General features: G+C 35.5%; 1 long non-coding RNA gene across 2 annotated transcripts; it reads right to left on the bottom strand.

Moving 5' to 3' along the window:
• Nucleotides 1-37: 37 nt before the first annotated feature.
• On the bottom strand, nucleotides 38-14,945 carry LOC118238577. 2 transcript variants are annotated; one of them, XR_004769173.1, is made up of 5 exons: nucleotides 12,708-14,945; nucleotides 7,609-7,764; nucleotides 2,839-2,907; nucleotides 727-928; nucleotides 38-210 (listed from the first exon to the last, which is right to left on the bottom strand). It is a non-coding gene; the product is annotated as an uncharacterized LOC118238577 (long non-coding RNA). The 2 variants fall into 2 exon arrangements; XR_004769172.1 differs by having other exon boundaries at nucleotides 38-928.
• Nucleotides 14,946-22,259: the final 7,314 nt, after the last annotated feature.

The raw sequence follows: 22,259 nt of genomic DNA, 5'->3' as shown, positions 1-22,259 counted from the left end.
AAGTCAGACATCAATCTCATTATCCGGGGAGGGCATTTAAGGTAGCCTCTTCTCTGTTGCTTAGATTATTAGCTGGTGTCATCATGTAGATCTCCAGACATTTTGGAGGGTCAAGACAGGGTTTCTCTGTGGGGCCCTACTGTTCTAAAACTCAACATGTATGCCAGGCAAGCCTCAAACTCAGAACTTTGACTTCCCTTCTCCCGAGTCCTGTAATGAAAGGCATTAGTCAAGACTGTTTTGCTAAAATGAATTCTCAACACGTCAATTAATATATAATTATGGAAGTATATAAATAAGATCATTAAATTATGATAAAAATCCAGTAAATTATACATTCAGATCCAAATCTATGAAATTCTTCCCACCACTTTCCTACACTGCCATGGTAACTACTTACCTCGTGCTTTGGTGAAGCACCATTTATTTAGAACTTCCATATCATCCTGAAGCATTAGCTTTCTATGCTATAAAAGTCACACTAGAGGTTGTTATAGAAACTACATCTCAGAAAGGAACTGAGTGGATCTTTTTAAGCAAACACCTGTGTGACTACGTAAGATTAATCTAATTAACAGAGTTTTCTCACTCAAATATAATCTCTACATGCACAAAACTCACTGAAACTTGTGGACCTGACTATTTTTAGTATTATCTGAGTCATAAGTGACCTTACTTCTTGGCGTTTGGGCAATAGTAGCAAGTGTTACACTCCATCCATAATACCTTGCTTCTGTTGAAGGCCCAGGCTGTGCAAATCATCCTCTTCGCAGCATGTCTTTTCACAGAAGAAAGGGACAAAGGTATTAATCTGGAAGGCGAGTTCCAACATCAAGGATAGGCTTGATTGTCTTCACCTATATTACTTCATTATAGATGCTCTCTGTGAAGTACTAATGATGCTTGAAAGCCTCCCAGAAGCACTTCACTACAGAATAATGCTTTGTTTCAGTATTTTTTTCCATAGGAGTTCTGCTTCAAGAGAAATCTTAATAGCACAAGATAGACCTATTGCTTTGCTTATAGGTTCTTGAATATACGCCAATATATTACCACTTTATGGACACTGTTTTCATGCGGGAATATGTCACAAAAACACAAAATAAATATTTTTCTAAAACTTAAGAAATTATCCAAATATTAAAAAAGGACTTTCAATCTTTTAATCTTGTTGAATATAATGCTCAGCAAAGCCATGAAAGTCCCATGATTGTCTCAATGCCCTTATTTTGAACTCAGTACTATGAACCAAATCAACAGCGCATCATATATAATTATCTTCATACTTAGTTCCCTCAGAAGTACCTCTACTCTCATGTAGCTTCTGACTTCCCTAGGGAATCCACTGTTGATGGAGAGATATCCCTATTGGATACATAAGACAGGCCAATCAGAGAATGGTGTGCAATGTATAAATCAGTTTATGCATTCTGTGTCTCAAGAGTGAATAATAATATTTCTCATTTTTCTAGGCTTCCACAGACCTAAGACTGATCTTGTTTGCCCCCTTGTGGCACAGATACAAATCAGCCTATGAAAGAGTCTAATTTGTTTTTTTTTTTTAATTTTCATATCACCAATATGTTCTATGTTGAATTATTTTCATGACAATCTTTCACATATCTAATCTTAAATAATAACCCTGGACAAATGCTTCCAATAGGTATTAAATTGTTTTAAGAGAGTATTCATGTGGTAACTATTTGTATTTATAAATAACTTGCTTCCAATTTCTTGAATGATTCTCCCCATGGGATCCAGTTTTGCCGATCCCTGGCAATTTTGCATATTATTGCTATAATCTGTGACACTTTTCCATCGGCTCACCTAAAGAAAAAAATATCTAGCAACACCATTTCTTTACATTTATCCAATTTGCTTACTATGTCAGATGTCAACACAAATCCCAGCCCCATATCCATTTTTGTACAGTCCATAAAGTATTCATGAAGTCTCAAAGCTACATTATCATTACCAGTGATAGCATGTATATTTATTTTTCAGCTGTCCACAGAATTTATGCCCTACTTGGGTATGCATCAGAACTAACTCCATGTGTCCACAAAAAATAATGCCTAACATAGCACATGATAGTGAAAAAGACCACAAACTCTAATTTCCCCTATGCATACACTCCACAATATGGCATCAACATAAAGACAAGTTATTACACCCTTGTACATTCCATGACCGTAAAACTATTTGCCAATTCCTGTAAATTCAAGCAATCATATAAATATTACCTATAAATTGTGTGCTTCCTCATGCAACTTCGTGGATTAATCCCTTAAACACTATGAATATATCTTACTATTGTTGTTATTAAAATGCCAATTGGCAAAAGGCTATGCAGGATTTTGAGGGCAAAAAGAACACTGGGTAGAAATTTGCAGTCAGAGGGACAACATGAGACACAAATCGAGAAGAATGTGAAGTATGTATATGAGGTAAAGGAGCCTCATGGCAACACTTAGATAAATGAAAATGAAGTAAGTACTGAGTTCTGGATGGAAAAAGAGAGTAAGCCATTGTTCAACCATTTACAATTAGGCTTACGTTCCTGTACAGATATACAGGGAGTGGTTTTGCAAACAGAAATGTCTACCAACAATTTTTCTTATTCCCCACATCAAGAAGAACCATCACTGATTTCTCAAATTCATCTGCATTATTTGTTCATGCTCCCCACTAACACATTAGTAACAAATAATCCAACATTTGAAAAGAGATGAAGACTCTACCTATCAATCCTACTCAATATGTTCAAAAGAGTAGACCTATTTATTATAATATCAAGATAAGAGCTGGGAAACTAATAAGGCTTTTGGTACTACTTACACCACATAGTTGAAATAATGACTGTAGTGTGAGCACTGCCAACCATATGTCGCAGCAGAATGATTTTACCTAGAAGAAATTATTTCTTTTCTGTAATGACATAGACAGAGCAGTCATTCCCTCTTTTTACTCACCCTATACACTCAAGTCACAATCAGAGTTCCTGTTTACTTTGAGCATAGTTGCATAAAATAGGTGGGGGGAATAGGCTGTGTAATCAGGCAACAGTCTTCTCACCATGCCTGCTCTTCTACATCTACAGGAAAACATTAAATAATTCTACATAGGATGGTCTTCCAAAACTGTCACAGGTAAATTCTCCAGGTCATCAGTTATATTACTTAAAAGATGTTCCTGTATAAAATAGTAATTTAAAATATCTGTGGACAGACTTTGAATCACAAAGAAGGCCCCCCACTCTGTGTGGAGCATAAAGAGTTTGGGATAGGGTATCTCTGATGGGAAGGGAGAAGTGGAGGGAGAGGGAACTGAGATTGGCATGTTAAAAAAGCTTGTTTCTAATTTAAATAAAATGTCTGTGGAAATGTTTAAATTTATCTGCTTACTACAATTCAAGATTAACCGACAGGGTTGCACAATCTGGCAAAGTTTTGAAATAGTTGATTATAACATTTATGCTATGGCATCACAATGAGAACTGTGTAAGCCTATCCTGGAGACAACTTCTATATATTTGAATTTCACATATGGCTTGTAATGAATTGCAAGCACAGCTAAGAAAACTGTTACTTTTCAATTCTGCCAGCTAAGTTAAATATATGTTGCAGTCTGAATTTAGGCCATAGCTTTCTCTTATTCCTCCACACATTATTGATATTATTTTTTAACTGCTATCCACATACACTTCAATACTTCACTACACATTAAAAACCTAAGAATTCAATGCTTTAACAAGTATTACTTGCATAGAATAGAGGTGGAATTTCCTCAAGGTAAGGAATAAATAACTCAGGGGGTGAATTATATAAAAGAAAAATTTGAAATTTTCTCAAAAGATAAGAAGGATAAAAAGAAAGATGCTATTATATACACAGCAAAGTCTGCCACAAAAATAATAATAATTTCTCAAATCTTAAACATGTGAGGTGTTTAGAACAGGGAAGTAGGAGGCTGAGAGAGTGTTGGCTAATGTGGAGGAGTAGTGTCATGAACTACTTTTTAGATTAGTGAAACTAGACACTACACAACCCTACTAACAATAAAATCAGGAACCTAGGTGGACAATTACCACAGGTAGTAAAAATACAGAAACAGATTTAATAGTCTTAAGACTTGACAAATTCCCTGCTTAAAACAACTTCCCACCTAGGCATATTTGACCTTAAAAGGAAAAGTAACCATTAGAATAATAGTCAAGGACTGTAAAGGCTGACTGTTCTATGTAATCCTCAAGTATTCTTTACCACAACTCTGAGTGCCTCCTCAAGTTTCAATTTATTTATCTGAAATATTAGAAAGTAAGAAGGTGTCTATGGTGTTCTAATCTGAGCTACTAAGATGTAGTGGACATGAGCAGTGCAGAGGGATCTATATTATATTCCATATCACGTGTGAGCCAAGCTTCTCGCCAAACATTCACATTCACTACACTTTCCCATAAATTGGATTTTAGAATTTCTTACAATATTAATGTGGTAGAGAAAGTCTTCTAGGTCAGTCAGCTTATATCTGTGCTTCCCTCTAACCATTATGCAATTTAAGTTGAACAATGCTGGTAACATTGCTGTAGAACTGTGTGGATTGTAGGCTGATAATCCTCACTCTATGCCTAAAATCTGCATATGAGTGAGTACATAACATGTTTGTCTTTTGGGGATTGGGTTACCTCACTCAGAATGGTTTCTACTAGATCCATCCATTTTCCTGCAAATTTCAAGATTCCTTTGTTTTTTTCCACTGAGTAGTACTCCATTGTGTAAATGTACCACGTTTCTCTATCCATTCTTCAGTTGAGCATCATCTAGGCTGCTTCCAGTTTTTGGCTATTATAAATAGTGCTCTATGAACATCGTTGAACATATGTCCTTGTTGTATGAATGTGCTTCTTTGGGTATATGCCTAAGAGTGGAATTGCTGGATCTTTTGGTAGACTGATTACCATTTTTTGAGGAGTGCCATACTGATTTCCAAAGTAGCTGTACAAGTTGGCACTCTCACCAGCAATGGAGAAGTGTTCCCCTTTCTGCACATCCTCTCCAACATGAAGTTTCATTGGTGTTTTTGATTTTGGCCATTCTGACAGGAGTAAGATGGTATCTCAGAATTGTTTTGATTTGTATTTCCCTGATGGCTAAGGATGTTGAACACTTTCTTATGTATCTTTCAGCCATTTTAGATTCCTCTATAGAGAATTGTCTATTTAGTTCTGTATCACACTTTTTAATTGGGTTGTTTGGTGTTTTGGGGACGAGCTTCTTGAGTTCTTTGTATATTTTGGAGACCAGCCCTCTGTCAGATGTGGGGTTGGTGAATATTAAGAGAGACATACATGGTCCCCTGGAGAAGGGGAGAGGCTCAAGATCTGCTGAGAAAATTGGGAGCACCAGAAGAGGCGGGAGGGATCTAGGAAAATGAGAAGGGGAGAAGAAGAGGGATGCCAAGGACATGAGGGAGCAAAAGTATGAGTCAGGGAAAGAATACATGATAAAAAGAATGGAAATATCATAATAGAGGGAGACATTTTTGGTTTACAGAGAAATAAGGCACTAGGGTAATGTCTGGAGATCTACAAAGATGGCATGAGCTAACTATGTCAGCAAATGAGGAGAGGCTACCTTAAATGCCCTCCCCTGATTATGAGATTGATGACTGATTCATATGCTATTCTATAGCCTTCATCCAGCTGCTGGTGGAAATTGAAGCAGATACCCATAACTGATCACTGAACTGAACTGGAACCCAGATGCAGAGAAATACCAGTGAAGACCACAGAGGTCCAGACCAGGCTAGTGAAACCCACAGAAACAGCTGACCTGAATATCCTGGAACACTTGCTCCCCAGTCTGAACACTGGAATACCAGCATGAGACTGATCCAGACCCCACGAACATGGTTTTCTATGAGGAAACCTCAGAAATCTATGGGACCTTCTGTAGAAGCCCAGTATTTATCCCTAGCACAGCTGTGATTTTGTGAGCCCATTCCATATAGAGGAATATTCCCTGAGCCAAGACACACGGGAGTCGTCCTAGGCCCTATCCCAAAGGATATGAAAGACTCTGATGACACCATATGGAAGGCCTCACCATCCAGGGGAGCAGAAAAGATATGTGACAGATAAGGTTTTACTTTGGGGGGGTAAGGGAGGACGGGTAGGAGAAGGGAACTGGGATCGTCATGTAAAACAACCCTGCTTCTAATTCAAATTTTAAAAGTTGGAAAAAATAAATAAAAGCAAAAATATATGTATAAAAAGGAAAGAAATACAGACATAGAAGTATGTATAGTAGGATAATAAAAATAACAATATTGATAAGTTTGAGTTATGAATAAAACATATAAATAAATAAAAAGGATGATTTCCATTGGGGAAAATAAACAAAACTAAATCAAAACATTGCTGTAGAATTTGTTTTAATTCCTGATATTCCTAAATTTCAACAAGCATCATCATTTTCTAAGCTTAGCCCTTACTGGGTTATCAGAGGCCTGACAGTTCAACTCCTCATGTGAGCTTTTTCTGGTATTTCTTGTCAATAAAATACACTTCTGTAATGGTCAAGGGAAAAAAAAAAGGACAAACCCCTGTAAACATGTCCAAATATCCTAAGATACAGAGATATGGATATTTGAAAAGAACATACAGCAGGAAAGTTTTAAGGCAGTAAAATGTCTATCTGTATGTAATATACGTATCCATTTACACACAGATCATTACAGAACTCATGCTCAGCAAAGCAGCTTCATTTAGCAGCAGAAGGATACCATTATAAAAATCCACTGCTCAAAATGCAACTGATTGTGCTATGCCCAAAACCAACTGGTGAATAAAGAAAAGACAAAGTTACTCTACACTCCAGACTCAAATAATATTGTGTAAGAGGTGGCAGAACGTCTATAAGATCTGGAGGAACAGTATGTGTGCTGTGAGAAAGTGTCTTCTATAAGTGACTGTAAAGGTTCATTGAATAAACCTCAAAATAAGAATACATGAAGATTAATAAAAAATAAAATGGCACTTCACATCCAGTTGAAATAACAAAGTGTATGACAGAAAACTCACAGGGTTTAACTGCTAGCTGAAAAGCTACCTAAATGTCATATGCTAAGATATGATGAAGTAGACTTCCCCAGGGAGTGCCCTTTGATGGGACAGATGAGACAAAGAATACAGCCCTGAACACATGCATGCAGGCTCTGTGTGAGGAATATACAAATGCTGAAGTATTCCTCAGTTTTGTTTAGTTATACATAATTACATCTATGCCAGTAAATATTAATTAAAAATAGGTCATGTGGAAATTTTTCTACAATTCTAGATATTTCTGTGTTGAATATTATTTGAGGACCATTACCACAGACCCTTTAACTTATGGCTGCATGATGCCATAATGTTCCAGCTTTGGAGATGCCAGATGCTGCTCTGTGTTATTGGTCTAAATCTGGCTCCTAATCTTTTCACCTCCATGCCTATAAAGTATACTAACTGAAATTTGCATGTATTTTATTTTATCTAATCTAATATACCTGCAGTATGTGAAGCACTTATTAAATTGACAAACTCACACAGCATTTCACCATAGTACTTACCTTAAAAATGAAGTAACTTTCCTGGCTGAAAGTCATCATGAAAGATGACTTTTTTTTTGTAACCACAGAAGCATCCATGTTTCCTCTAGCTGCAGACACTTCAGTCACTGATATGGCTTCCTAGGTAGAAATCATCCATACAGGTATGGAACATACCTGTGACCAAGGAAAGAAAGATTGTTATCCTGTGATTTTCAAATCACTTTAATTGTCCAGGTGACCTCAACTCATTGCTAGACTGCACCACAATCTCTATTGTCCATGCCTCTACATGACCCCTCCTACTCTCTTATGAAGACAAACAAAAGGGCTGAAATTTTACTCTGTCATTAAATGGTAATTTGTGTAGAGTAGCTTCAGTTTATTGCCTCGTTCTGTAATGCTGAACACTCCCACTTTGGGGCTGGCACAGTTGCCAATGTCCATGCGTACTTGGGCGAGGTCAGAATGACATAGCAAGTCTTTAAATATCAGAGATGCACTCTTGAGGCCACTTTTCCCTCTCTTCCCTGGGTGAATGGACAAGTAGACATCTGGTGTAAACCTGGTTGGTGGCTCAGGTGTGTGAGGACTTTCCTAATAAACCATCTGTTATGAATCTAGTTCTGATTCCATTTGTTCCACTTAAGGTTGTTTCATATTGTAGGTGGGAAATGCTGACTATGCACACTTGGGGACTGGCACAGGTGACTCTGTCTATACTCACTTGTGGGCATGGTCAGCATTTTCCCCTACATCTTTCATATATTAAGAACAAAATCCTTGTTCTTCCCAAACAAAACTTCAGTTTTGGTGTTTTCATCTGCACTTTGCTTCTACTCAGCCCAAAGTTTTCATCAGATTGCCTTTTCCCATCAGGTGCTATATGTTTTATATAGCTGATAGACGGGTCTCTGACTCCATAATCTCTCCCCTATATACTCAAGCGTGTAACAAATCTGTTTTCATTTTGTTTAGCTTGCTTTAAACAAGTTGTAGTGAATTAGTTATATGCCTGCGACGATACTTCTGTGAAAAACAGATATTTGAAGAAATGCTGGTTGGAAAAGTAAAATAATCAGCCCATATACAGCCACATCCAAAAGACTGGATTTGCCCTTATTCAATAGAATCAAATCCTTTTATATTAGACTGCAAAAGTAAAGTAACCAAAAAATATATAATATCTTATGATTCTAATTTTAAAGGACTATGGGGACTACATAAACATTACTTGAACAGTTATTTCTGCAAATCAGTTCTGTAAGGACTCAAGAAATAAACCTGAAGAAAAATAGAAAGACAAAGGATGATAAAATGACCAGGAGATTATCATTTTATATTTACTCCCCAGAAGATTTGATACATATAAATGTATGTGAATGTATTAAAAATTAAAATTGCTCGGGGAGTACAACTCCCAGAATATATATATATATATATATATATATATATATATATATATATATATATATTCTCCTAAAAATAACTCTAGGTACATACAGTTGTTAGCAAGAGGGGGGGTCCAACCAAGAGTCTACTACAAGAGAACTGTCTATTACTATTGCACTTGGTTTCTCCCAAGAAGTGACAGGTAAATCCATTTCCCAGATATAACTGAATCTTAGATCAGTTAAGGGAAAACAGTAACAAGTGTCCAACACCGTTACAATACTTTTAAAGAACAGCATGGCAAGATATTAAAAATGTGTCAGAGGCCTTACAGCTTGTCAATAACTTCATCTGCCTAATCGTATCCAAGGCTTGCCTAACTTTACAAAACTTCATGCCTCATAATGCAAAACATCAAAAGTCATTTGAGTATTAACAAAATAGCACTTAGACAACATTACCACTAATTTCATAAAACATTGTAATCAGTAATTTCAGTACAAATTGTATCCTTATACCCAAACAACACTAATAGCTTAACCCAGGAACACTAATAGGTTTCAGGAGATTCTGTTTATATTGAGTGTGTGTGTGTGTCTGTGTGTGTGTGTGTGTGTGTGTGTGTGTGTGTGTGTGTGTGTGTGTGTATTGTGTGTTATCACCAATAGTAATGAAAGGGTCATGAAATGAAAGTGGAATGAGGAATACACAAAAAGGGTTGGAGAGATAGAGATGTGGAGATTATGTAAATACCCAAGCCTTCTATAAAGCACTTAATTTCTTAAAATAAAAATACAAAACAGTAAGGGAATTAGAAGAAGATATGAATTCAGCAGAAGAGTAGGATGAAAAGAATTGGGATGAAACAAACAAAACTCATTTTGTAAATGTCAGAAAATTGCACGTATTATGTATGGAATCATCCTTAATAAGGCTGGCATCATCTCAGATTTCTTGAGTCAAGTGATACTCTTGCCTTGGCCTCAAAAACATGGGGGACTTCAGTAGAATGTATATGTATATAATTGATTCCCTGACTAATTTTTAAAATACCTTAATGGCTTTTGACATTGGGACTAGGACATGTTTTTGCTTGTTAAGAATTTTACCATTTAAGTATAATCAAATTGGTTCTGGAAATTATTATAAATATTTTAAATATTGATCAAAAAGACATCTTCACAATAGTTTATGACAAAGTACTAGTAAGTTTCCAGAGGTAGAGTGTCACACAACCAGTAATCATAGAACTTGGGAGATGGAGGCAGGAGGAATAGTAGGTCAAAGGCAGCCTCAACAAAGTAAGTTTGAGATCAGCCTTGGCTGAGATACACTTTGAACCTTGAAATTCTGAAAACAGCTGTTCAAATTCATTGCAATGTTTCTAAAATAATGAAGGTTCCTGGTTGCTTTTGACAAATGAGAAAAGGGGTTAACAACCCCAAATCTGTTTATGGTGACTATGTTTCTCTTCTGTAAAATATCCTTCCAAATTAAAAAAGGAAGATTATTCTATGATGAGAAAAGACACAGCAAACCATGTCAGGTATACAACTGGAATATTGTGAAATTAAATGAAAGGTAATACCTAGAACCTAAAAGGTATAGTGTTTTCCCAAGAGTTGAAATGGAAAGATACAGGTGGACTACACATCACAGAACATTTAGAACACTGAACTTAGGGAAATTTGTGGAGAATTATGAACATTAGGTGTTTCTGTGGCAAGAAATATAAGATATATATAGGTGGAAAGAATACCATGCGATTTCCTTAGATCTAGTAAGACATTTACGAATGTATGTAGTTAAAATATGGTAAATATATTATGCCATGTTTGTTTGATGTCCCTGGGAGGCCAGCCCTTTTCTGAGGGAGGATGGGGGATAGATCTCTGAACAAAATGCTAATGCACAGAACAATAAAAGTTTCATTAAGATTTCTACACATGAAGCTAATAGCGAAATATAAAAGGAAGAAAGACACTTAAATTACAATGCGGGCAGGTAGGTGTGGTATCTGTCTCTTTGGTGAAAGTATCTCAGGAGAAGTCAGAAAAGGAAGTCCTCAGTTCTTCAATCAGAGAAAATCAGGAGCAAGATGATGAGGTCATGTGTCAACATCATGGAAGGAAAAAGAACATATTGAGATCCATTATTTAGTAATTACACGCACACACACACACACACACAAACATATATATATATATATATATATATATATATATATGTATATATATATATATATATACATATATATATAAACCAGAAATCATTTTCATATGATTTATGAGGTCAAAATGAAGATTAAAATAGCAAATTAATAGATAAATCATATTTATATTTTTAAAAATGCAATATTCACAAATAATGAACAGATTGGATGAAGTGGGCATTGAGGTTGCATTATGTGCCATTCCTTTGTCCTAATTATCAACAAAACTATAGAATATGTACAATACCACCATTAGTCTGGTATCAAGAAAATATCCTGAAATTGAACACAAAATTAATGGATTCCAATTACATTGCTTATTTGCAAAACATACTGAAATGTTACAATACACACACACACACACACACACTCAGAGAGAGAGAGAGAAAGAGAGAGAGAGAGAGAGAGAGAGAGAGAGAGAGAGAGAGAGAGATATGCAAAATTGTTTGGAATAACTTTCGGGTTCTAAATTATCCTATGCTTATTTTCATCTAACAAATGCCAAAAGGCATCTCACAGTTTTTTTTCTATTTCTCTAACTTTTAAACTTTTACAAAAGAACAACATTTTTGTGCTGAAACCCGAAAAGGCACTAACCATGGTCTCTTCCATCACCATAGTATACACAGGGAATCTTCTCTATGATTCAACAACTCACTCATCTGCCAGTTCACTGCAATCTATCACCAAGAATTGAGTGTCCTACAGCCCACAACCATGGGGGCCTCAGTGTTGGCTGTCAATGCAGCCTGCTGACAAATCTCTGTTATTCTTTAATCATTAACTCAGGTAAAATCTTTTCCTTTCAAGAACTCTGATGCTTTTGACGACTGGTAATCTTGCCAGCATAAAGCAAAACGTATTTAGGAAAAGGTATTTTAGGATTTACCAGTGTGAAGATAGGAAAGTGTAAGGTGTATGAAGTTCTGGGAATGTAAGTTACAAAGTCTGAGGATGGAAATGTCTAATAAGTTGGATAAATGGAAGTTATGTAGGTCAAAGAGTGTAAGGTATAAAGGTCTCAGTATGGAATGTCATAGAGAGTAAGTAAGGTGCCTGAATTAAAGTCACATCCCACTAGGTCAGTGGGAAGCAGTCTTCAGAACTCTATTCCCTTATTCCCTAATCTTTCATCTCTAACACACCACCTTTTTAATAATAAGAAAAGGTGGAAATGAAAGATTCACGCATTACGCTTGTCTGGCCCTGTTACCTGGTGGAATCCACTCAGGAAGTTCCCAGGTCAGTAGAGGGTTTCATGAGCAATAGTCTGCACACTGTTGTAAGGACCCCTTTAAAAGAAAGGGCCCGGCACACTTACTCTCTCTTTTGTTTTTTGCTCTCTGATCTCTCTCTTGCTCACTTCTTTCTCTTGTTCTCCTGACCTCTCTCTCTGTTCTCTTACTCTATTATCTTGCTCTCTTGCTCTTGCCTCCCTTAATAATCTCTATGGCTAATGAATAAAATGAGTAGCTTAATATGAAACCTACAAATAAAGTAAGATTTATAATACCACAGTGTAGGTATGGTGAGCATGTCTTCAATGAAGCCTTCTCAGAAGTTGGGAAAAAGCATCATCCATGTCTGATACTGAGATTATCATGACCAGGCTTGTGAGATCGTCCATCAGGATCATGAAATTAGAGGGAAAATTTTAAGAATAAATAGTTAGAAACAGTAAAACATACATTTAAACAAATAATCATTCTGACATGATTAGTAAAATCTACACAAGTTACAGGAATTCCCAAATTACAATACAAGTATTTTTAATATTACTATTAATGCAGTATTCACAAGCAAAATAGAGATTATATACAGTGGGCTTACAGATCTCCATAAGTGTTGTTATTTGTCCTGATGAATAAATATTATAATATTTATATAGAACCATGAGTAATCTAGTGTCAAAGAAATTGGACTGAAAAAAAAAAAAGAACAAGTCAGGACCATTCCACTCACACTTCCTGGAATGTAACACTACATACACACCCTCACACACAGACACTTGTATAATTACAAAATCATATGAGATAAATAAATCTCTCAAAATTATCATTTACTTATAATCACTCAACTCATCTTATAAGTTGCCAAAAGATATACTAGGTAAAACGTTTTTCAAATGTCCTAATAAATGAAAAACACAGTAAAATTTGATTATTCTCTTTTAATTTTTTTTTTTAAATTTGAGTCTTTTTATTATTTTCTCTCATGTTCGGTTCACTATAAAGGAGTTCAACAAAGAAGAGGGTGTGAGGGGTGAGGCAGAAAGAAAAAGAAAAGGCAAGATGACATGGACTGGAAAGTAGGTGGGAATGAGCAGTGATTCGTGTAAAGAAAGAAGAAAGGACATAGCCATTGTTCTCCCTGTACTCACACAATTTCAGTTTCTGGGAGAATATTCTTAGTATCTACTTGAGAAATCGGGGGACAGCAGGGACAAGTCATCCGTGAGGAGCAAAAACAGGCTTGCTTATTCACATTCCATTGGAGAGACTGTTTTAACCCCTGCTCTATACACAGATATTTGTTATCTATAATCTACAAGGTCACATATATTGAGTCATTCTTCTCAGGAAACATGGTTAGGACTGGGGTTTGTGTCCACATGCAAGACTCAAGACACAAGCAAAGAGCTGAAATCCAATCTTGAGTATGGACTGTTAAAGGCCTGTGTGAGGGGACTTATATGCATTGTCATTGCCTCTGATTGGCTGTGTACTATCATATAGAGAATAGCTTTGGTTCAATAGAGAGAGAGAGAGAAATGCTAAACCTAGTAATGGAAATTCAAACTCTGCAGTAACTATGGAGATTGCTATCAAAGCTGCTTTTTCATCTACCTGTCGTCCTCCCTGTTTGTTGCAGCAGAAGCAGATAACTTGAAAGGAAAACATCTGGTTAAAATGTTATTTAACGTGGGATACCACTGCATTTCACAACAGAGAAAACCACCCAGTGGAACCTCGAGGCTGACCATGATCTTAGAAATTGGCTACTGCCCAGAAGCTTTCATTTTGTTCTGGGACATTCTGATTTCTTCTGACCCTTTGCAATCTGCCTGTGTCAGTTTGCCCTCAGTGTTTGATTACTTCATGAGCCATGGCCCTGTTAAGAACTTTATGTGTATCTCATTGCCCTAAAAAGACATGATTGCATTAAAGAAAGAAATGTAGTTTCACTCCAGTTAACCAATATTCCCACTGAGAATCTCCATTCTAAAGTGTCTTGTCCTAAAGTGTCTTGATAGTAATTGAATGATATAAGGCTGTTTTAAAATGAATGACTTAAATCCTATGTATATATTAACCTTTCTCTCTCCATTTTTTCTGTCTCTGTGTCTGTCTCTATCTCTGTCTCTGTGTCTGTGTCTGTGTCTCTGTCTCCGCCTCTGTCTCTCTCTCTCTCTTTGTGTGTGTGTGTGTGTGTGTGTGTGTGTGTGTGTGTGTGTGTGTCTTTATGCATGTTCAGGTTTGATGTGGGATTTGCACAAATATGTTCATGAAGTTGACAGCCAGAACATAAACTTTTCTATTGCTCCCGTGGTACCCTTATTTCTTAAAAATATTTACTCAATATAAAGATATAACTATTGTGTGTTTCCAAAGATCCATTCTCCATAGCCTAACCTAAAATCCTCCCTCAAACATGCTATTACTATCTTATAACACTGAAATGTCTCCGCCTTCTGTGTATGTATGTGTGCATGCAAGTGATGTGTGTATCTCTGTGTTTTCTCTCTCTCCCTCCATCCTTCTCTCTCTCTCTCTCTCTCTCTCTCTCTCTCTCTCTCTCTCTCTCTCTCTCTCTCTCTCTCATCTATCAATCTGTGTGTGTGTGTGTGTGTGTGTGTGTGTGTATGTGTGTGCAGTTCTGGTTTGTAGTAGGTAACATATGGAAGACAAACTCTACCACTGATTCTGTGGTGCCTTTTATTCTTAAAAATACCCATGATTGTGGATGTCATTGAGGAGACCTCAGCACTCTATGGGGCTTCTGTTAGTAGATTGGTAATTTTCCCTGGTGTAAGAAAGGATTATGGGAACCAGTCCCATGTGGAGGGATGCACTTTCAGCCTGGATACATGGGGGAAGGCCTAGGCCCTGTCGAGGATGATAGGACATACTTTGGGAATCTGCCATTGACGCCCTTTCCATTTCTGGGGAGCGTAGGGAGTATCAGGGGGAAGGCTGGTGGGGGGTTGTGTGGGAGGGGAGGGAAAGGAATCATAGATTGACAGGTGAAGCATGCTTGTTTGATTTTGAAATAATAAAATAATTTACCTCTATATCCTCATCTAAAATTCCTCTACCATCCCTAATGACACAATTCTTGGTTAACTTTGAGTACTCTGACTTCTCTTTGTGTGTGTGTGTGTGTGTGTGTGTGTGTGTGTGTGTGTGTGTGTGTGTGTGTGTGTGTCTGCATTATTGGTATGCTTTTGTATACTTAAGTGTGTGTTTACGTTTGTGTGCCTACATGTGTTTTATATTGGGGACCTATAACTTTTCATTTTATTTTTAAGAATATATCTTAATTACAACAATTTCCTTTCCCTGTTCTCTTTGAAACCTTCTCATATAACACTATACATATATCTTCAAATGTATGACAGATAGTCATTGTCTAGGTGACCAAGTGTTAGTGATATAACTCACAACAAACTCTATTGTCCATATCATGACCCCAAATCTATTATAAAACAAAGAGGTAAACATTTTTTGTTGTAATCTCTAATATTTGTAAAAATGTATTTCATTTATTTGACTCTCTTCCAAAATCAAGAACATAGAATCATTGTTCTTCCCAAAGAAAACTAGAGATTTCTTATATCCATCTATAGTATTCTTGTACTCCCACCCAATGATTTCAGCAGATTTCCTTTGCCCGTAAGGAGGATATATTTATTTACCTGCATACATAAATAGAGTCAAATACCTTCATAATATGTGGCCTATATACTCTTGTCTGTGTGGAAAGCCATTTTCACTTTTCACAGAGTCCAAGAACAATTCATGGAAAATTAATTGTGTGCACTAAATAATGTTTCTGGGTAACACAAATATTTGGAGAAATCCTAGAAAAAAAATAGAATTGTCAGCCGAATATTAGCTTCACTGGCTGGCTGCTTGTCAATTTAATTAATAGAATCAAGAGATTATATAGAACAGTGCATTACTCCCATGACCAAAACCTATAAAATATATTACTATTGTAAATTTAAAAGTGACAATCAGAATGGAATGAAAAATAATTTAATAGATATTTCTACAGAGAAGAGGAATCAAGTGGCAATCTGAAGAAAAACAGAAACACTAAGGATTCTAAAAATGACAAGGAAATCATAATTTCATATTTACCTACAAATTAGATATGATGTATTAATACACATTATTAAATTTAACTAAAATTAAACACACTTGGGGATATAACACACTCACCAGAGGAATGAATATATAATATATATATATATATATATATATATATATATATTCTAAAGCACATCTCGAGAAGGGAGGAGAAATCTTATTTAGAGTTATTGGTAAGGGGAAACCCAGAGACCACCATAAGAGGATAGAATAACACTACTGTATTTGGTTGTTTCTAAGAAGTGATACTTAAGTCCCTACTGCAGAAATCACTGCATTTTGGAACAGAATCAGTGAGAATTTGAACTTGAACTAAATTAAAGCCTGATATAAGAGAACTAATTTTCTGAGACCAGGAAGGTGTTAGGAAAACAGTTAAGGGGGCAATTGATGATGTGTCCATCCCAGTTACCATGCTTTGAATGACATCAGGGCAAGATAGCATTAAAGACAAACTAGTTGTTCTGATACCTTGTCAGTAAATAGTAGTTATCTAATGGTATACAAGGCTTGCCTTACAAAAGAAAGTCATTCCTGCCAAAGCAAAACAGCGAAGGTATTTTGGCTAGTGAGCCCATGGAACATAGAACACCTTATCACTCCTTTTATTAAACATTATAAAAATCTAAATACATTACAAAAATAATCTTTATACTCACCCAATGTTTTTGACCCAGGAACATTAGTAATAATCAGCAGATTGTATTGATGTGAATGTGTGTGTGTGTGTGTGTGTGTGTGTGTGTGTGTGTGTGTGTGTGTGTACTTAATGACAATACTGAAGTCCTGAATTTGAGAAAGAACTGAGGAGGAAACAGAAAGATCTGGAAAGTCAGCAACATCGAAATTGTGTAGTCGTGCCTGAAGTACTCAATTTTTAAAATAGAAAATTCAAAACAGATAATAAGGGGATTTAGGAAGGATGTGTTCAGCAGAAGAATTAGGATGAAAATGACCAAACCTCATAGTACAAATGAATGAGAACTTGGTATTTATGAAGAAATATTAATCCAAGAGGAGATGTATTGATATTATTTATAAGTGTAATTGTCACATGTAATGTGAATAGTGGGTGAAATGTCCATTCAGGTCCCCAAGTATGTCGTTTCTCTGACTTAATGATCAAAATAACTCTAAAACTTGTACCAATGATATTGTTCTGAAAATGAGAAAAAGGCAAATCACATAATCAGTTTTAAACTTACTGTAATGTGCCCACACAGGAAAAAACATGCTACTATAAATTGAAAAGTATTTGAGATGAATCAAGGCCCAAAAATGTCATTTAATTCTTCTTACAAATTTCCAAAAGATAAACAAGTTATAATGCTTCTCAAAAGTTGTAGGAGCAGTGAATACCACAGGAAGATTGGATTTTCATTCACATAACAAACACTGTAGAAGTTTATTTCAGTAATTAGCTTTTTATGTTTGTGTGACAGCTTCTGTATGAGTGGTGGTGGTGGTGGTGGTGGTGGTGTGTGTGTGTGTGTGTGTGTGTGTGTGTGTGTGTGTGTGTGTGTGTGTAAGAGTAAGGAAAAAGTAGCCATGGATTTCAAACTGCATAAGGAGGATTATATGGTAGATTAGGAGAGAAGAAATGAAAAGGGGAAAAATGAAATCATGTTGTAACTTCAAAAACATAACAAAATATGCAATTATGAAAAATCAGATCTAAAGCAAATAGCAGTTATAGATTAAATAACAATGAAAGATCCTATACATTACAAATTAGTCTCTGATGCACTCACTATTAAATACAATTGCTTCTAACGTCTACAACCACAATAGTCACAGAAAATAATAGACAAATGTCCTTCAGGTTCATTCTAGTGGATGTGGCTACCGTGGTGTGTTTCCACACTCCCTCTTCCCCTATTACATGATAATAAAGAAATACAATTTTCCTAAGGATCCAGACAGAAAAGGAAGAATAAGAGAGGACCTGATATCAAATAATTACCTGAAAAATATACTTGAAAATTAAGAAGAGTATTTGGATGTCAGATTGATTTTTGAAGGTAACTTTTGACATGGAAGTTTCTATAGCTCCGCTTAAAACTGATATCATTCATTCATTTGATGTAAAGAAACACATGATGAAGACAATAAAACTCATTGAAAATGTTTAAGAAAAGAAGAAATTTTATCTAACAAGGGAAGCACAAACACCAAACTCAATTAAACACAATCAATACTAGATTGTCAAAACTGAAAAAATAAAAATTAGGAAAATTATACAGACTTACTAAATGATATATGTGTGTGTGTGTGTGTGTGTGTGTGTGTGTGTGTGTGTGTGTGTGTGTGTTGTGAGTGTTTGTGTGTGTGTGTGTTTGTGAGTGTGTTTGTGTGTGTGTGTGTTTGTGTCCATTCACATATATTGAAGTAACAACACTGAAAAAAGGCCATAAAGAGAACAAGGACAGATGAATAAGAGGTTTAGCCAAAATTTAATGAGAATATTCAAAATACATAAAAAAATAAAACAGGGCTTAGGCATTCATTTCTACATTTGTCTTTTCTTAGAAAGTCATAAGGAAGGCCCATTCATCAAGAATAGGGTATCCATAATAATAAATAGATGCACTAAACTGCTGCTTGTTGAGCCAATGAGTTTTGTGGTTTACAGACGGAATTCAGACACAAACATCATCAAAACTCTAGAGACCAATAGTGATTACTTGGAAAAGCTACAGACCTGTAATGATGTAATGTTTTTGGATGGTAGAACTTAAAGATGATATCTGATTGATAATTGCTACATACTTGAAAGTTAGTATTAAGGTATGAAATGTGTATTCATGGTAACAAAACAATAATATTATTTATATGTAATTACAAAATTGATTCAAATTGTATATCTTGCCACATATGTTTCGATAACTTCATTAAGTATTAGCAATTATGGAAACTGGCTCATATAAAGAACCATCCTTTAGGAAACTCATGCTATAAAAGGTTAAAGCATATGAGGTCCCAGCCTATGTGTAGACTTTATTTAAATTTTAAAGTTTATTAAAAAACAGAGCTTCAAATCAATAGTTAAAAATTTTGAGGCTTGAAAACTGTAGCAAGAGTAAATTCTTGAATGGAATATTTATGTGAATTACTAATATACTGAAACATTGTAAAAATTAACATAAAAACAAATTTTCTGACAACTTCTAATTCATAGAATTATTTAATGTGCTTAGAACTATGTCTGTAACCTAGTTAAACACAAACCTAATTCACTAAAAGAAAAAAAATTGGAGGACAAAACTCGTTTATAACTCCAATATTATACTCTTCATATATGGTGTTAAAGTTAAACATAGAACAAGAACTCAAAATAAGTCTAAGGTAAAATTAATATTTACTTAATGGAAAATAAATTTCAAAAATATACATAAATTTTGCAAATATCCTTGCAAAGCAAGACATCTTAAAACTCAACTTTCTCTTTAATTTTACACAGACTCACCAGTGTAAACTGTTTGTTAGCTTCATTTTAGGGTAAAGATAAATAGGGAATTAAGACTTGCTCAACAACTGCTTCCCTTGTCTACAAAGTTTGAAAGTACATGTAAACTATTGGTTGAAAGTATTCCCACAACACTGACCAGCTCCATCTATGTAGGCCAGAGCTGAAGGCCTCCCCCTTTCTATAGGAGATGAATAAGTCCATAATTCCCAAACCTGAAATTGATTAATTCTCTTACAAAGTGGATGATCTTACGGTTTACAGCCACATCCTAAATGTCAAAACTACAGATAATCCAATAGTAGTTAGTCAAACCTCACTATCTCCCAAACTGACACATGAGAAATGGTGAACAAGAAACTTTGTACCTAAGCCTACAACCATACTGGTTTTGGACATGTATGGTATTTCACCTGGCCATGTCCTCCCTTTCTCTGCTCCCAAATATTCCTCTTAGTAAAAGCTAATTCCATTTTCCATATCTTAATCATCCATGTTCCCTGATTAAAAGAGACCGAAATACACTTGGACATTAAAAATTACAGCTTTGGTTAAAGTTTTAGAAAATTCAAGTAGACTCCTTTTGATCTTTGCTGGAAATGTTGATAGCCTTCTACAAAGGGTGTACAACAGAATCAAGGAAATGATAGAGAAAGACAGGAAAAATGCAATTTGCTTTGGTCTCTGGTTCCCATTGATGACAGGAAAAACAAGCCACTGTTGTTTGGAGGCTGAGCATTTATCTGTATCCACAGGCCTTTCTTTTATCCTGGCTAATCACAAGCAAGTGTCCATTTCTGTCTGAGCCTTCTGATTGAGACTGACAGCTGCCAATTGTAGTATGCTGTGGATACTTCAATTTCCCTTTGACAGTTTCACCAAACACTGTGATTATATTCATGAGTTATATCAAAATGTTGGACATTTATTTCTAGTACAGTGTTCTTAAAAATACTTGGATTAATAAAGACATGTGTTTTACTGCCCTGACTATGCAACATTCCAAACCAGCATGGAGTATATTACCAAGTCCGAATTGTAAAGAAATAATTCCAGGGATTTTTAGAAAAGCAATTATAATCCAATGGGGATGGAAAACTCAGAGCATACAGTGCCTTGTGGATACAAATTGACCCACATATGAACTCAAAAAAAAAACCATCAAAGGACTCAAAGAACTGTCAAGCACCAAAACAGAAATCATTCCAACATTGAGAAGTGGAAAAAAAAATGATCTCCTATCCCTAAACAATAAGGTATACCAACTTAAAAAACAACTATAAATGAGATTTCCTAAATGCAGTTTTGCTGGGTAGCCAAACTACACCAACAACAGCCCCATGATAAGAAACTGATTGCCAATTCAAAATGAAATCAATTGTATTTTGGAATGAATGCTGTTTAATGTTTCCTTCTAAAACCAATTAGTAAAAATTGAAACTTCATGATATATTGATAAATAGTAGACACACTTGTCATATCCTATTCTAAAGCATGAAGGCTGTAAAGGCACATGTCTGACAAGTTGGTGTGTGAAAACCGTCTGTAAATGGAGCTGCTGGATGAACATCACCAGGGTTGCAGCACTTCATAAATTTCAGGAGATCTAACTATGTCCTAATAGGCATCTTACAATTGCATCCTCCATACCCCTGATATTTAAAAAGGGAGGTCTGTGCATTATATGTGTTTTTGAATCTTACTATTTCTCCCCTTTGTGTCATTTCCATGATTTATGAATGTGATAGTATGTTTCTGTGGTTATGAATTTCTTTGCAAGTAAAAATATATACTGTAGTCTTCATGATATAGGATGAAAAATTGTGAAACACAATTATTTAATTATTATAAAACTCTAGCAAAATAACATGAAAGTAAACACTCCCACTTTTGCTATTGTAAATCATGTCAGGATGACTTTGGAGGCAAGATGTGCCTTCTAAATACAAAACAGAGAAAATAGAAGAACTGAATATTTATTATGAAGTGCAAACTAGTGAGAAAGGTGGTCGGTGCTTACATTTGTCAATCCACATTTAACAACTATCAGCTACATAGTTTTTTAATTCAATATATGTATGTCATTATTCCAAATTGGGTGGTTTTAAGGGTAAATTGACTGTGGGGTGTATTTCACGTACTTCAGGGACATTTTGTGTTGTACAGTAACAACTTATGTTCTACTGAGTACGACTGTGAACAAGATTGTGGAATGATTGTGTAGTCCTTT

The sequence above is a fragment of the Cricetulus griseus genome, chromosome 3, assembly GCF_003668045.3.
Source record: "Cricetulus griseus strain 17A/GY chromosome 3, alternate assembly CriGri-PICRH-1.0, whole genome shotgun sequence".
Taxonomy (NCBI): domain Eukaryota; kingdom Metazoa; phylum Chordata; class Mammalia; order Rodentia; family Cricetidae; genus Cricetulus; species Cricetulus griseus.
The sequence above is the reverse complement of the archived record's forward strand: the minus strand, read 5'-3'. Positions and strand labels throughout refer to the sequence as shown.